This window comes from Oryctolagus cuniculus, chromosome 10 (genome assembly GCF_964237555.1).
Source record: "Oryctolagus cuniculus chromosome 10, mOryCun1.1, whole genome shotgun sequence".
NCBI classification, from domain to species: Eukaryota; Metazoa; Chordata; class Mammalia; order Lagomorpha; family Leporidae; genus Oryctolagus; species Oryctolagus cuniculus.
Window position 1 is genome coordinate 9,318,937 of NC_091441.1, and position 18,274 is coordinate 9,337,210.

Consider the following 18,274-nt stretch of genomic DNA (forward strand, 5'->3'; position numbering starts at 1 on the left):
AACCTGTCTAACATTATATTTCATTATGCATGCTACCCACAAGTTTAACATCAAACATTGTAAGACACCACGCTGTCATCTAAACAATACTGTGATTTTTATAGTTCCTACTGCGTATTTGCAGTAAGGCAACACATTAGTCTTTCTGCATGTTATATTTCTCTCCAAATAAGATAATTAGAAATATAGACTCACACCACTCATTGCTTCAGTTTTGTATGTGCTGCTGGTATATGATTAGCTCTGTAAGAAGACAGATTTGGAAGTGAACTCTTTCTAAACAAATGTAACCATAATAAGACTATCTGAGTTCTCAACTTGGAGATGCCTGCATTTCCCATTCCTTTTGTTCTTTGCACACAGATTGACACTCACGAGAGTCGTCTAGCCAGTTGGCAAAAAAAAAAAAATTGATTTTTATATTTCGATGTCATGGTTAAGAAAAAGACAGTTTATATATTTAGAGAGTGTGTTCGGAAACACACTATTGCAAATAAATTCAAAATCAGATACAATAATCAACATACAAGGCTACTGTCTCACTCAAAGGAATCGTCTGCTACATGACTATTGCAATTTAGAAAAGCCTCAGTCACCCGTGGAATTAATAGTTAGCACAGATTTTTGGTTCTTCCTTAGGAAATGCACTAAGCTAAATATTTTGCCAACATATAATCAGATTTATGACTTAAAAAGAACATATATTAATGCTATCAATGGAACAACACTTTAGAACCTCAAATTTAGCTCAATGTAGCTGGGAAACACCTTTTTAATGCCTACAGCTTTTTTCCCCCAGGAAGAAGCTAACAATGCATTAAAAGCTTATTTATTATGTCAGGAAATGATGAGAAACGTAATTTCTCAATGGAGTTTCTTTGTGGTGTGAAGAGCGTTTGAGCCAATCAGGAGAGCACAGTGTAAAATTCACACATTTCCTCTAGAAATTAGCCAGTCAAGCCTTCACTGATCACCTAAGGAAGCGCAAGGGATGTGCTGCCCAGTAACCTTCGCCTCTCTGCTTCTCGGTCACTGCTGCTCTGCGGCCTCTTGGCAGCTGACAACAGCCTGTGCACTTGCTCTGCAGACCTGCACTCCAGATCTCCTCGCGCCTTTCCTGGGTGCTGAAGGTAAAAGTGCGGAGAAAGGCCGAGAAGCTTCCTTTCCTGGGACGCACTCTTGTCTCCCCCCCAAGAGGAGAGGCACATGCTGAGGGCCTTTCTTCCTGCTCCAAGCCCTCATGCACTACTGACTGCTTGGGCAAGTAGCTGCGCAGCTTCCCTGGGCAGTTAAAAAGAGATAGAGCTACTGCCATACAATCAGCTACAGAAAGGAGCACATGCCCGAGTGCCATATGCAAAATTCAACCCACCTGGGAGCGAGCAGATTCAATGTGTAAAGCTGAATGTGAATGCAAGCACAAGGCTTTAACTCCTCAAAAATTTTATTTCATGACTTTGTTACTTTAAATTGACCTCAAGACAATGTTTTTTATTTTATGAAAGAAAGAATAAAATAAATTTAAGTAGAGTCAACCGATTTTTCCGTTGTTGTTTTAATTGTACAAGAGGGAGGTTGTTGGAACGAGCACTGTGGTGTAGTAGGTTAAGCTTCCACCTGTGGAACTGGCATTCCATAAGGGCACCGGTTCAAGTCCCATCTGTTCCACTTACGATTCAGCTCCCTACTAATGGCCTGGAAAAGCAGTGGAAGATGGCCCAGGTGCTCAGGCCCCTGCACCCACCAGGGAGACCCTAAAGAAGCTCCTGGCTTCAGATCGGCCCAGCTCTGGGTCTTGCGGCCATGTTGGGAGTGAACCAGTGGATCAAAAACCTTTCTCTCCCTCTCTCTATAATTCTACCTCTCAAACAAATAAATAAAGCTTTTTTTTTTTTTTAAGAGGGAGGTAGTTGATTCACTTGGGGAAGCATTAAATTAATATGAACATGGTCACACTTTTAGCATTTCATCTCAAGATTCTTTTTTTTCTTTTTATTTTTTTTAACTTTTATTTAACGAATATAAATTTCCAAAGTACAGCTTATGGATTACAATGGCTTCCCCCCCATTACGTCCCTCCCATCCCCAACCCTCCCCTTTCCCGCTCCCTCTCCCCTTCCATTCACATGACGATTCATTTTCAATTCTCTTTATATACAGAAGATCAGTTTAGCATATATTAAGTAAAGATTTCAACAGTTTGCACCCCCATACAAACACAAAGTGAAATATACTGTTTGAGTACTAGTTATAGCATTAAATCACATTGTACAGCACATTAAGGACAGAGATCCTACATGAGGTGTAAGTGCACAGTGACTCCTGTTGTTGACTTAACAAACTGACACTCTTGGTTATGGCATCAGTAATCACCCGAGGCTCTTGTCATGAGTTTCCAAGGCTATGGAAGCCTTTTGAGTTCCCCGACTCTGATCATATTTAGACAAGGTCTTAGTCAAAGTGGAAATTCTCTCCTCCCTCCAGAGAAAGGTACCACTTTCTTTGATGACCTGTTCTTTCCACTGCGATCTCACTCTTAGAGATCTTTCATTTAGGTCATTTTTTTTGCAAGAGTGTCTTGGCTTTCCGTGCCTGAAATACTCTCATGGGCTTTTCAGCCAGATCTGAATGCCTTAAGGGCTGATTCTGAGGCCAGAGTGCTGTTTAGGATATCCGCCATTCTATGTGTCTGCTGTGTATCTCACTTCGCAGACTGAAGATTCTTTTAACAGTTTTCATTAATGCTCCAAAATGTAATTTTTAGTTATATGGTAACAATTAGCTGTTCTATTATTTATGTAGTTAACTTACACCAAATTTAGCTTCACTATGCACTAAAATAGCTTTAATTAAATTAATTGAGGGGCCGGTACTGTGGCACAGCAGGTTAACGCCCTGGCCTGAAGCACCAGCATCCCAAATGGGCACCGGTTCTAGTCCCGGCTGCTCCTATTCCAATCCAGCTCTCTGCTATGGCCTGGGAAAGCAGTAGAAGACGGCCCAAGTCCTTCGGCCCCTGCACCCTCGTGGGAGACCTGGAAGAAGCTCCTGGTTTCGGATCGGCACAGCTCTGGCAGTCGCAGCCATTTGGGAAGTGAACCATCAGATGGAAGATTTCTCTCTCTCTCTGCCTCTTCTCTCTCTCTGTAACTCTTTCAAATAAATAAATCAATCTTTTTTTAAGTAATTGAAGGGCGCCAGCACTGTGGCGTAATAGGTTAAGCCTCTGCCTGTGGCACCAGCACCCCTTATGGGTGTTGGTTTGAATTCTGGCTGTTCTTCTTCGGAATGAGCTCTCTGCTTATGGCCTGGGAAAGCAGTGGAAGATGGCCCAAGTGCTTGGGCCCCTGTACCCACGTGGGTGACCTGGAAGAAGCTCCTGGCTCTTGGCTTCAGATGGGCTGAGCTCTGACCATTGTGGCCACTTGGGGAGTGAACCAGTGGATGGGAGACATTTCTCTCTCTCTCTCTCTCTCAAATAAATAAAATCTTAAAAAAAAAAGAACTCGAAAGAACCACTTTTTTCACTCACAACTTCTTTTCATGATTACTACTGTCAAGTTTCCAAAGACAAGTGTGAAATTTAAATGAAAACTATTTATTTTTATTTGAAAGACCAAGTGACAGAGATAGAGAAATGAGAGAGAGAGGGAGAGAGGTTTCTTCCATCTACTGGTTCTCTTCCTCAGCTGCCCACAATACTTGGGGCTGGACCAGGAAAAAGCCAGGAGCCAGGAACTCAGTCTTTGTCTCCCACACGGATGGCAGGGCTCAAACAGCTGGGCCATCATTTTCCGCCTTGCAGGCACTTAAGCAGGAAGCTAAATCGGAAGCACACACAAGGCTTCTACCCAGGCACTCTCATAGGGATATGGGCATTCCAGGTGGTTAATACCCACCGCACCAAACGGCCCCTTGGAAACTATTCCTTGGTTCATGACTTTAGAATATTCTGTTAGAGATGCAGCGACTCAGTGTTGATGAAACTACTCTTTTCCCTTGTTGGGTATCAAGTTTGCAGATAAAAATAACGTGGACACAGCAGACTCCTGATGGTGCTCTGAGCTGGAGCTGCTGTCTAGTGGTGTCGCTGGAGGTCTGGTATTTCATCAAAAGAGGAAGTGATCATGAACAGAAACCCACAGATCACCCTGGAGCAGGAAGTCTTTTTTTTTTTTTTAAGAAGTGCTTAGCCCCTTGAAATAGAAATATATAATCATATAGGAAAATTGCTTTTTGAAATCTGATTCTCAGGCAATCCAAGAAGCTACTTTTGAGCTAATTAGCATGTTCTCTGAATATTTAAAACTATGACACAGTAGCCTATAATACTCCATCTGATATGCAAACATTTGTCTAGAAATTGTATTTATGTAGAGACAGGCTTTCTAGATTTTTTCCCCAAAATATTCTTAGCCTCAAATTGCTCCCTCTGAAGTATTTTAGCGGTAACATATGCAAAAAAATATATTGCTGCTTTCTCCCTATACCTCTAAAGGAACATTAACTTGTATGAATTAGTAAGATCTGCACAAGATATGCCAAAACACATGCAACCAAATTACAAGACTCATGAAAATCTAAACTGGGCTTTCTGCACCCATTAGGAACAGGGAGTGGCTGACACCTACCTTGTTCCAGAACATCTCAGCCTTCAAAACTGTGATAATTAAATTTCTGTTGGTTAAGCCATCAGTCTCTGGTGTTGTGTCATGACAGGCAGAGCTGACTACAGTATGTGGGGACCATCTAGCCTATTTGCGCCCCCCAACCCCGAGCACAGAGTATGCAGACAGGAGAAGAAATTTTGGTGAAACCATGTGGAAGTTGTCTAACGCACAGAGATAAAACAGTCAGGAGGTGCCCCCAGGCCAGCTTCACTAGAATGGAGACAAATACAAGTTACGGTGGTGGCCACTGAAGTGTGTTCATGCAACACCCCAGCCAGTGGTTCAACTGGACTGAAGGCCAGTGCTGCGGGACAGTTTGTTAAGCCACTGCCTTCAATGTAGCATCCCACATGAGCGAGCACCTGTTTGTGCCTTGGATGTGGCACTCCTAATCCAGCTCCCTACCAATGCACCTGGAAAAGCTGCAAAGGTGGCCCAAGCGCGTGGGCCCCTTCCATCCATGCAGGAGGCCTGGATGGAGGTCTAGGCTCCTGGCTTCAGGCCTGGCCTCAGCCCAGGTTATGGCCATTTGTGTAATGGAAGAGACATGGAATGTCTCTCTCTCTTCCTTTCTCCCTCTATCCCCCTGTCTCCTTCTCTACCCCTCTCCATCATTATGCCTTTCAAATAAATCTTCTTTTTTAAAAAAGTGACTGAACTGATTTACAAATGCCATAGAGTTAGGTGCTCCTTGAAACTGCGTAAGATACCGGCAAGGCACAGATCATCAAAGAGGGCGTGGAGTAATATCCTATCCTCACCCTGGCTGAGTTCCAGACTCCAGGGCCTTCCAATCGTTCAGGCAACCTGTTAGCCTCTACTCACTTCATCTTTCCTGACTCTGTCCAGAATTTTCCTTGTATAACTTCTATATGAAAAGATCATTTTCCCAGAAGTATGACTGCATCCAGAATCAGCACTAAAGTTTGACAGTCTCTTTTTGCAGTTTCATATTAACACAAAGAATTGGAGATACTGTAGTCACATCAACCTATAAACCTGGGAGAAAGTAAAACATCAGTTGGATTCCTTCCAGTTCCTGAAAGATTCAGGGTGCAGAAGTGAGGCAGATTTTTGCCTCAGTTTTCCTAAATGCTCTAAATACAGCCTCTGGTCTTAGTGAACTCCTAAAACCAGGCAATAGATCGTCTTCAGTCTTAGATCACCAGCTCATGACCACCAGCTTTACAAAAATTGAAAAAGTAATCTATAGGTAGTTTGGAAGACTTTAGTAAAGTAATAATTATGCACATACATATATACACACATTCTATAAGTGTCGTGGTTGAGATAGTCATGGAATCACGAATCAGAAAGAGCATGCATCTCCTAAGATAAGAACAGCAAGTGACACTTGTGACAGCAAGAACCCTACTCTTTCATGCTCCTCCCTTCCCTACATTTGTGTCTTAACAGAAAGAGCTGTGAACACTGAAACCCCACGCAGAGAGTTGATCATTAATGACACAGAACAGAAAGAAGAGAGAGAAAAATAATGAAGACAAAAGACAAAATGTCAAACAAGAAAACAGGTGTGTATAAACTGCAGATGGCATTTCTACAGCAAACACTCACCAACATGTAAGCTTTAAAATGAAACCAAAGCTATTTTTAGCAAAATTCTTTAACATAATGGGCTATGAAAAAATGTATGCAGCAGCTAGTTTAAGATTTGCCAGTAAAAATCTCATTATTGAATTCAAAATTAACCCTGAGATACCCAAACACCAGCTGTGTTGCGTGAAAACTAATACTTTCAGGTTTTTGTGTTGAATGAAAATTAATACTTTCAGGTTTTACTATAATACTTCCACATTTGATTTGAGGGATATGAGGCAGGTAATGTGGCACAGCCACTTATCCCAAGCCACTGCTTGGGATGCCCACATCCCATATCGGAGTATTGGTTCAGGTTTTGGCCACTCCACTTCCCATTAAGCCTCCTGCTAATGTGCATGGGAAGGTAGCAGATGATGACCCAAGTGTGAGCCCCTGCCACTCATGTAAGACACCATGGTGGAGTTCTTGGCTCTTGATTCAGCCTCTCCCAGCCTTGGCTGTGTTGCATTTGGGGAGTGAACCAGAAGATGGAAGACCAATCTCTCTATCTCCCTCCACTTTTCTCTGTTTCAAATAAATAAAAACAAACAAATCTTTTTTTAAAAAAAGATATGAATAAAATAAAGATTATGAACACCCACTTCAATTCTAGAAGGTGCACAATGTAAGGTCCCAAAAGAGATTAAGGCTCCATCTGGATCAGATTTCTAGTCCAAGGTAAACAAAGTAGACTTGTATGAAAATTACTGCATTGTCAAGGTAAAAAATAAATAAACAAACACAACTACTGTTTTATTGGGTCTTACTATCACTCTTTATATGATACTTCTAATGCACTTTAAAAGTGTTTCCCCTAATATTTTACAAATTATCTCCATATTTTAGAGAGTGTATCTTTTCAACACCTTGTTCAGTTTATATCTTATTTTATTGTTAATTAAAAATATGTTCTTAGTAGCATGTAATGTTTAGAGCCCTCAATAAAGGCACGAGAAATGTCCTATACTTTGCAAAAGAAGTCAGATCATTTATCTATGAAATAGTCTATTTTCTCAGATTCATGTGGGGTTTTCATCCAAGAGGTAGCATTTAAGACCAACAGAGGATGAATGAGTCATATTCATAGGAAGACCAGGCATATTTTAATAAAGAGAACACATATTTATAGGGAAAACTTAGTTTTGGGAGACAGTAGTATGTGTAACTTTTGAAATTTCCAAAGTCTGCAATGGGACAGAAAATCATACCCAAAGTGGTTTTACTGAATTTTCTTCTTACCACAGTGGGCAGGATAAAAACTGCTAAAAACATTTAGTATAAAACTTGTTTCCACAATTCCCATAAATGTATTTTGCATTCTAGAATCTGTGAGAGATAAGCATCTTCTCTCCTCAAACTGAGAGCCATACCTGGGGTTCTCCCCTCTGTTTTCTAATCTTCAGTTAGAGTTTATCACTAGAACTTCAGTATTTCCAGTAACAACAAACAGGAGGAAATTAAGGATGATCAGTAAAGGGACACAGTAATCGAAAATGCTTCATTATGTGGTATTTTAAAGTTCTTGTCAGTTGATGGTTTGACTTATCTGTCTGCAAGATTTAATTCTCTGAAGTATCTGTTGCTGTGGTCTGAGTGTCCCCTCCAAAGTCACGTTGAAATGTAGTTTCCATGGTGATGGTGTTAAGAGCTGAGACCTCTGGACCAGTGGGCCAGCACTGTGGTGCAGGTGTTGGGCCACACGTGGGCACTGATTCGAGTCTTGTCTGCTCCACTTCCTATCCAGCTCCCTGCTAATGCGCCTGGGAAAGAGTGGAGGACGGCACAAGTGCTTGGGCCCTTGCACCCAAGCTCTGGACTCCCGGCTTCCGCCTGGCCCAGCCATGGCCATTGCGGCTAATTGGAGAGTGAACCAGCGATGGAAGATCCATCTCTCTCTCTCTCTCTGTGTGTGTGTGTGTCTGTCTGTATGTTTCTTCTATTTCTTTTCAAATAAATAAATACATCTTTAAAAAAAAGAGGTGGAGCCTTGAGGGGTGATTAGATTATGAGAGCTTTGGCCTTTTAATAGACTGTCTTTATTGTAGGACTGAGTTCTAGACAAAAAGGATGGGTTTGCCACAGTTTTGCTCTCTCTCTCCGCCTTTTCTTATGACCTTCTGTCCTACTGGGATGGAGCAAGGAAGCTCTAGATCTTAACTTTCCAGGTTCCAGAATGAATGAAATAAACTAACGCTGTTTATAAAATGTACCCATTCTGTGGTCTTCTTTTACAGTAGCAGAGAACAGACTAAGACATACACTTTTCAGTTTCAGTTTAAGAATTACAGCAACTTTTATTTCACAAAGTCACAATGCTATCTCCACTCCTGCCTAATTTTTTTGGTAAATATGATGTGGGCATTCACTCCTTAACTGGAGGGGCTACTTCTTCAACCCCTTGAATTTGACTAGCCTCTCTGACAGACTAAAGGAATGAAGTGGTCCCAATCCCAGGAACTACATGGACAGAGACCGCCTGTTTTCTGTTCTGGAGCACCAGTGGCACATGAAGAATGGCACTCCACTAAGAAAAGCCCCAGGTAGGGCTTCTGGTGAGGAGAGGAGAGGAGCATCGAGCCACAGCCAGGAGGCAGGCTTGACTGAGGGAACCCAACATCACGGACATCAATCATCCAATCTCTTGACACCCCATACATCTGGGACAAGGCACCTAGCAAAGGGCCTTTCAATCTTCATAAATCTTGGATAAAGTAAAACGATTGCTTTTAGCCACTAAGTTTTGGGGTAACCGGTAGAAGCAGTAGGTAAACAGAACAGGTATTCATGTGTCTATTTTTATGTCTAATGATTTTGCATTATTTAAGAAAACGTTAATTTTTTAGAGCCTTGATTTGTTCAGACATGAAAGCTATAAACAGATTTCTTATGTGTTAATTTCACAAGCACATGGCCTTGACAATTTAAGCCTTTTTCCTGGTTGCCAGAAGAAAAGGCATTGGTCAATTGCTTATTGATCAAAATGGAAAAGAAAAAAGCATATATTTGTATACTTATATGTGTATATACATATATATTTTAACATCTGAGTCTTTGGTTACCAAAGTTATCAATCTACTTCGTTACTCAGAATTTCTGTTTATAATATATTCTGAGTTCACTTCTAGACATTTTTGTCATTGAATACATTAAATCATACCTGAGAAAAAAAATAAGAGCATTCTACTAGGTATTGACCATAAAACTGCTTTCTTCAAAACCGGAGGCAGTATTTACTAACTAATTTATTTTCTACCATATTTAATTCAATATATCGTAAATATTAAATAATGGAAACATTATTTCATCATTGAAATAAATGTCAAAGTCTCAAATAGCACTCAGTAATTTCTGTCAATGATTTATACTTCACTGTCAAATATTTACATAACATAGTTTAAATGGAAGTAAAAACCATGTATTTAGTCTGAATAAAGTGGCATTTTTCCAAAGGATAATTCTCTGTAAAAGCTTGTTCAAAATGTATTATAAATGCTTTAATAAGATTTCATTATTTCAATTCTTCTGTTCCTTGTTGCTGGAAGACATTCTGTATCTTAAAAGACATACTTTTCTGCCCAAAAGTTTATCATTTTGGATTCTTCTATTATAGTCTATTACATTATAGATTGTAAATTTTATAATAATTTTACCGTGATGATAAATATTACTATGAAATACTGTTATAAATTTATGCTTTGTGATTAAGTCTTGTATTTATCATACATAAGTTGATAAAATTAAAAATTAACAAATTTGAGATTAGAATTTGATGGCTAATATACTCCAACATCAAATAAACATAACAGTTACTTTTATATTTATTCCCATTGCTTATTTTAAGATGTATAACATGCTGTGATGCACACAACGAAATTATTACTACAGTCAAGAAAACTAACCTATCACATCATATAACTACTTTACTACGTGTGGTAAGAGCACTTAAAAACTACCTTCTTAGCAAATTTTATTTACACTATGATATTAACTACCATATTCCTCTGTTGAAATTTCAAAAAGCTAGATTGTCAGGAACCTCACATTTTATTCTTTTGTACTATATGAATCTTAAAGTTAATTCTGTGATATATATGAAGTGAGTTTCTATCAGGTACCATTGGTTTTCTTTTTTAGAGTTTTATTCATTTTTTAAAGTTCATTTGAAAGGCAGAGAGAGAGAGAGAGAGAGAGAGAGAGAGAATGACAGGGAGATCTTCTGTGCATTGGTTCACTCCCCCAAATGCCTGCAACAGATTGGGCAGGGCCAGCTGGCAGCCAGGAGCCTTGAGTTCCATCTGGGTCTCCCATGTGGGTGGCGGGTACCCTGATGGTTTACCTGTTACCAGCTGCCTTGCAAGGTCTTCAGTAGCAGGAAGCTGGATGTGAAACTCAGTGGGGACTTGAGCACAAGCATTTCAATATGGGGCACTGGAGCCCCCAAAGTTGTCTTAAATACTATGTCAAATGCTTGCCCTTATCACTGGTTTTCAAATGATTCTCAGTAGCAGAGTGTGTGTGTGTGTGTGTGTGTGTGTGTGTGTGTTTAGGAAATAAAACCTCCCTCATAATTTCAGTGAAACAAAAAAAATGAAGGTATCGCCTTCCTAGGGGAAGAGGCTGGGGACTGGCCGTATTCCTGCGCCCCTTTCCTGATGAGATAGCTCCGAAGCACCTCTGCGTATGTCTAGAGTTCCAAGCATACCACTCAAACACCAGTTAGGATAACTGTCCTAAGTCGGTGTATTTTATGGAGTGTCACACCCCCCCAAAATAAGCCACCCGTGCCTGCTCTGCCTGAAAGCAAGTTACAGGGAGACAGCTTGATCTAAGCACTAGCCTACAAGACATGTTCCAGTGGTAAGCAGCATCCAGCCCCAGCACCACTCACTGGGTATGGCAGAGGGAGTACACCGGGCACACCACCTGTCCATGTTTTCCTTGCACCTAGGAGGGGCCAGATCATGACTAATCTCTACCAGCGACTGTGTTACTTTCAGCTCAGTTGATAAAAGGTCCACGTAAGATCCTGCAGTCTCTCAATCTTCTGTGATGGCAGCCAAGGAGGTCACCTCTCTCTAATGACGTGCTCTCAGCACGGTGGGACTTCCATCACTTGAACATATGCAGCACGGACCCCAACTAACCCAAGGTATTTATGTTACACGGTAGCTTCACTTCTTCAAATACATAGAGGCAGAATCTCCTCTCCAAACGAAATTCCCCTGGTGCTTTGACAGCGTGACCCAGGGGTTGATCATCAGTGCTCTATCTGGCAGAATTTTTCAAGAGTATGACTCATCTAATAATTTGCTTCAGACATTTATCTCCTCTTCCAAGTGTTATACAGATTATCATTCAGATAGATGGAGGATGCATAGACAGATCAATAGATGATATATAGATAAGGATATAATGACTATGATCCTTAGCAGAAAATGAGTGACTTTTAAAATGTATAAAACAGCTCTGGAGCACATAATTAATAAAAAAAAATCATTGAAAAATTACATAGGGAACAACATCTGAAAGGCAGAAGATCATCATTAAATATTTGTTGGAAATTAATGAGTGGAAGTGACTATGAGATGATCTTAGGCTTGTGATATATACAAAATTCCCCATTTTTTGTAATAATTTCATTCTAGAAGAAAATAAAAAATGCACAGTCTGTTACTGGAATATTCCCCAAAATTATATTGTTAGGATTACTTTTTCTCTGCTAGAGGAGGTAGAGAAATAGATAAATGTAATGATTATTCTGACCATGTTTAGGGAAAGATAGATCATTGATTTTGGTTTAAAAATACAGCAAAACCAAAAAGCATTTTTGTCTGGTCACTTAAAGCTGACCAGGTATTTTCATGATTACAGCAATACCAGTTCTGTCTCCCTAACAAGGAGAAAACAGATGAGCCTACAGCCAAGCAGGCCTTCCTTCACGCCCACTTCTTCACTCCTCCTCAGTACCAAGGCATGCAAAAGCAGGCAGCCCTCTCTTCTCAGGCACAGACTTGGCAGTGAGGGGACGAGACGGCAGCATCACTCGACAGCCCCTCTGCTTTGTGTTTCACATCCATGGGACAGAGTTGCATATGTTCACCTTTGTGTTTCACATCCATGGAGCGTGTCTCATTACTTTCTGGGACAGAGAACTTTTTTATTTTTCTTTTGTATCTCCTATCCTCTAAGAAACTTTATAAAGTATTATGACACCAAATAAAAGTGTAAATAAAATAGGAATATAAAGTAAATAAAATTGACTCCTAAAACTACATACAGAAATCTATTAAATATATATGATCATATACTTATAATTAAACCTATTATGTACATACGTTTATATATACATGTATATATGTGTATATGTGTATCTATTTATCTATATATATATATATATATATGAAATTAGTTTCCACATGTCTAAAACCACTGGAACCACTCTCTGCAAAGACTCACACATTCTCTATTTTGGCCTTGGCTCACTGTGCTCTGAGAACCTGAGTACTGCTATGGCGCCATGTACTTGCAAATTCATGTACTTGGTCATGCATGTTTCTAGTCCCACAGTCAATCCTCATTGAACGTCTCCCATCACTTAGTGGGCAGACACCGAGTAGGGAGAAAGTTGAGTCTTCAGGTCTGCAGGTTCTGCAGCAGACGCCCAGTGGGCCAGCTCTGTCTTCTCGTTGCATTTCTCTCACTACAAATGTGTCCCTTCTGGAGGTCTATTGATCAGCCACTGTTTCTCTCTCTCTCTCTCTCTCTCTTTTTTTTTTTTTTTTGACAGGCAGAGTTAGTCGGTGAGAGAGAGAGAGACAGAGAGAAAGGTCTTCCTTTACTGTTGGTTCACCCTCCAATGGCCGCTGAAGCCAGTGCACCGTGCTGATCTGAAGCCAGGAGCAAGGTGCTTCTCCTGGTCTCCCATGCGGGTGCAGGGCCCAAGGACTAGGGCCATCCTCCACTGCACTCCCGGGACAGAATCCGGTGCCCCGACCAGGACTAGAACCCCAGGTGCTGGTGCCGCAGGCGGAGGATTAGCCTAGTGAGCCCCGGCGCCGGCCTACTGTTTCTCTCCTTTGTGCTTTTTGTTGGTGGTTTCACTGTTTGATGTGACTCCCAAGTGTACTGCAGCAGTGATGTCGAGTGTTCCTGAGCCTGAGAACACTGTCAGGTGCCTGTGGAGAAATGCATACTAGATTTGCCTGGTTCAGGGATGAGCTACAGGGCTGCTGGCTGTGAGTTCAATGTTAATGACTCAGGATATACACTAAATAAGATGTCTTTAACAAAAACACACTTAGAGCAAATTTAAGTATTGATCAGTTGACAGAATGTGACTAGAGGCCCTCAACACTCAACTCCGCATTTCTCCGATGAGCAGTGCTGCAGTGTCACCTGACTCCAGGCACCTAAAAACCCCTCTCGACTCTGCCATGTTAACTCTGCAGTCCACTGAACAAATACAAACCACAGAGACTCAGAGTGTCCAGAAGCATTTAGGACTGAGCTATAAAAGGAAGGCAGCTTCTAAATTTAGGTTTTGTTCCCATCACCAAAAATAAATAAGCTGAATATCCCTATTCCCACTTACAAAGCTCAGATACTTGCTTGGGTTTCTTTTATGAAATAAATGTGAGTTTCTCAAATAAATCAATGGTGTTGAATCTTTTAAAACAAATATACAGATTGCACATAAATCAGTTGATTAAAGTGCCTTATAAGAATAATATTTCAGGGGCCTGTGCCCTGATGCAGTAGGTTAATCCTCCAACTGCGGTGCCAGTTCTAGTCCTGGCTGCTCCTCTTCTGAGCCAGCTCTCTGCTATGGCCTGGGAAAGCAGTGGAAGATGGCCCAAGTACTTGGGCCCCTGCAGCCATGTGGGAGACCCAGAAGAAGCTCCTGGCTCCTGGCTTTGGGTTGGCTCAACTCCAGCTGTTGCAGCTATTTGGGGAGTGAACCAGTGGATGGAAGACCTTTCTGTTTGTCTCTCCCTCTCACTGTCTGTAACTCTACCTCTCAAATAAATAAATAATCTTAAAAAAAGAATAATATTTCACCCAATCTTGGGATTTAGTTTCCTACTGAACATTTAATTTACCTTTATGGCAAAGATCAGGCCTTGGGATTAATAAAATAGATGAACAGCAATTAAATGTATATTAAAATCAGAAAGATGTCAGTAAAAAGTAGGATCCCTCAAGTTGCTCATTTTTGACACAGCAGATACAGAAAATTCAATTGTTATGTAGCTAATATGCTTATTAATTAACAAACAGAAAATATTTAAGTAAATCCAATGAACAAACTTAACTTGGTATGCAGATTAATGGATAGAAAAATTATTTAACTACTCAAGGAACACAATTCATTTCTAAAAGGAGATACTACAGGAAAGCATGAATGAAATACAATGATCCTGGTCTTTCTAACACCTCGCTTTGTTACATTTTGCTGAGGCCAGCATGAGTAGAGTTTACAATCCTGCCAAGGCCCTATTTTAGCTAAACACATCTACCCTGCCCAACCTCTGTCACAAGCCAGAGGGAAGAGTGTCTTGAAGTCTGAATGGCACTGCAGCTACTGGGGAGAGAGGGGCTTACCAGAACACTTGAGCAGCAGAGAAAGTCAACAGGGAAGTGACTACTCCATAGTCTCTTCAGACACTGCGAGGATGGAGGCCCGCTCCCTCCGAGCATCGAACACAGCCACAGGGGAAGAAGCTTCTAAGATTTCATTTTGTAAAGAGAGTGAGTTTCTGAAGACAGAGTCCACCTCAGGACTCCAGGGCTGCACTACAGCATAAAAGAGCAGGTAGGCAGACACTTCGTTCACTTAAATTATTCATGTTACTTATATAATACTTTGATGTCATCCTGCTTCATAAATTTCATTTGTTTCTAAAATAGTTTTTAAAACAGAAAGAACCTAGCTAGCAGAGAGATATATGTGTGCTACATAAACTAAAATTCTTAAAATCGCTTCTTTCCATGCTGCTATGCAATGTTAACCTGTTTTGTCATTTCTGTTTTTAATGTACACCCCCATGTTGTCAATGGATAGCTTCAGTCCAAGAATGGAATTATTTTTCCAAGATATACACAACGAGTGGATTTAATGTTCTAAATTCCATGACATAAAATCATAGTTGAGTTTAATTTTTCTTCACTTCTTGCCCTCAATGTGCCGTGTTAAAACTGTCACATCCCATTTCATTAGTAACACTTGGGTGAGCCCCTGCTTTCTGGTAACTGTTAACTGTGAAGAGTTGAGCCAAGCACCGTTTAAAACCCACCTCATGTTTGACTGATGTCTCTCCTCCTCTCCACTATCAAGCAGGGCCTTGGGGGACATGAATGACAAGGGCCTTGGCTGTTTCCTTCCACTTCTTTCAATTGCCTTCTGGGTGAGGGTGTGTGCTGGTCTGGGCTGGGGTCCCCAGTCTTGTGTGATGTCTCCACTCCTCTCTGCTGAATTGGAGTAGACACAGGGGCAGAAGGGGAAACTGTCTCTTCTTTTCTCTTCCCACTTTGGAAGCATGGAAGCTGAATTTCTCCCCTGGCTCTCCAGCCGTCCCAAGGCCTTGTAAGAGTTCTTTTCAGGGTCCTTGGCCTTCCCCAGGCACGGTTCCTTGATGCAGGACATGCTCCACCCATTTCCAGTGCCTGAGAAGTAAGAGCCTTCCATGGCCAATACCACCGACTTGGATCTCTCCATACAGAATCCTAGATGTCTAGGTTAGAACTTTCACACTATGCAGTGACTTCAGTTATAACAAAGTCACGCTGCCTGCCCACACGGCTGAGACATTTACCAGAACAAGATGCCCTCAAACAATACAACACAAAGCTGCTGTCTGACGCCAGCACCTTCTCTGATAGATCCATCTTAACTCAAACAGATTAGACTTGGTAGTACTGTTAAATAGTCTGGTATCAGGACTGGCGCTGTCATGCAGCAGGCTAACCTACCATTTGTGACCCTGGCATCCCATATCAGAGCACTGGCTGGAGTCCCACCTGCTGATTCCAACCCTGCTCTCTGCTACTGTGCCTGGGAAGGCAGTGAAAGATGGCCAAGTTCTTAAGCCCCTGACTCCAACATGGGAGATCAGGATGGAGTTCCAGGCTCCTGGCTCCAGCCTAGCCCAGCCTTGGTATCCCGTCCCCACTGTCTTTCTCTCTTTAATTATAGAAATCTTAAATTATTTTAGATAGTTCTATTGGATATCCTATTTTCATAGGATAAATTAAGTAAGTATATATAGCTAATAAGTGAAAATTTTACTAGGCATTTTAACACTGCTATAGTGAATTAACGTTCATATATTTGACACACATTTTACCATCTCAGAAGCTGGATGAAATTTGGGAAAAGGGCAGACATTTAGCCTAGCACCAAGGACACTGGTTAGGACTCCAGTTAGGACGACTGCGCCCCACACTGATGCACCAAAGTCCCTCTCTGGCTCCTGAGGCCACCTTCCTGCTGGTACGGACCCCGGGAAGCAGCAGTGTTGGCTCGAGTAATTGGGGTCTTGACACACATGTGGGAAACTTGGATTAAGTTCTCAGGTCCTAGCCATGGGCATTAGGAACTTCTGGAGAGTAAACCAGCAAGTAGGAGCTCTCCTTCTGCCTCTCAAATACGTGAATGAAATTTTTAAATTAAAAAAATGAAAGTTTCCCAGGTGTATCATTAGTTAGCCTAAACCTCATAAATCGCACATGAATAAGCATATTTAAAATTGTATAGAGCACATAAACGATTACTTAAAACTGGTTTACATTTATCTTAAAGTTGTTTATAATTATTTCCAGGTAAGTTGGCTCTACTGTTAAATTATATGTATTTTACCACTTCACGCAATATATATTTGATTAGTAGAAAGACATCCAGCTATATCAGTATGTCAACAAATGGACCGAAAACACCTCCCTGGTTTAGATGCTGAGGAATTAAATGAATTTTGAGTATGCCAATTTATTAACTTTTGAAATTGACCTGCTCCCTCTTGATTTATATCTAAATTTATTAGCGGCTCTTATAATTAAATTAAAATCAGGTCACTACCACATACTCAAAAAGAGAATGAGTAGACGCAAAAAAAAAATTTAACCACACTACTGTCATCCTTCATTCAAAATACTTCATGGGGTTTTAAGCATTTCAATAAATTATTTTATATCTCTGCTTAAGAGCTTTAAATACATTTTTCTCCTCATAGGAAGAAATATTTCCATTCTGAGACCATAGGTGACAAAGGGCATTTTTTTTCTTTTTTGGTGAAATTGTGCCAATGTTACTGAGTAGGAAGACTTTATGTTACATGACATTAACTTTTAATGGATCATTTTCCATCCAAAGAACTCATAATCTCTCAAAATGCATTATGATGGCCAAACTAAAAAACACCTGTAGCAAAATTAAAGCTGAGGGCCCACAATCCCAGAACCCTAGAAGCATGCTTCTGTATTCCTCGTTTATCAGCTGGCTCATCACGCATTTCCTGGTGAGAGCAAGGCATGGAGTCCTACTGCACCCCTACTCCAGCTTGTCCCATTAGAACTACCACGTGCTGCCGGGTTTAATACTCAAGTTCTCCCGTCCTTTCTGCCACCCAGAACAACTTACTGACTTTCATTTTAATATTTTAATTTTTTTGCTGGAATTATCTGTACCAAGCTTTCTGACTTAAATCTGATGGTCCCACTTTCCCCCCTCTAGCTGATGAATCCATTTCTCTGTTTATTCTACTTTTGTTCATAGAACTACTAGATTCTGAGGATAGACAGCACACATTTTATCTACATTTTTATCTACATTCTTCCTTCCATCACAATACAAGCATTATTTCCTCTGCTGAGCACTCAATAAGAGATGGCCAAAAATGAGACTGACAAAATATCTAAACTGAATAAGGCCCAAAGTGTGCCTTAATTTATCTTAATTTAAACTGATACTACAGTCTAGTAGTCTTTCTGTAATTGAGGACAAGTACCAAACA

General features: G+C 40.8%; 1 protein-coding gene and 1 long non-coding RNA gene across 2 annotated transcripts in view; one reads left to right on the forward strand and one right to left on the reverse strand.

The window, feature by feature from the left end:
- Positions 1-6,202, forward strand: part of LOC103349398 (uncharacterized) — an 83,185-nt gene extending 76,983 nt beyond the window's left edge. Inside the window, exon 4 of the long non-coding RNA XR_007921778.2 lies at positions 6,087-6,202. This is a non-coding gene — a long non-coding RNA (uncharacterized lncRNA). The remainder of the gene's footprint in view (positions 1-6,086) is intronic.
- DOK6 (docking protein 6) overlaps positions 1-18,274 on the reverse strand; it is a 496,981-nt gene that overhangs the window by 402,518 nt on the left and 76,189 nt on the right. The gene's annotated exons all lie outside the window — the stretch shown is intronic.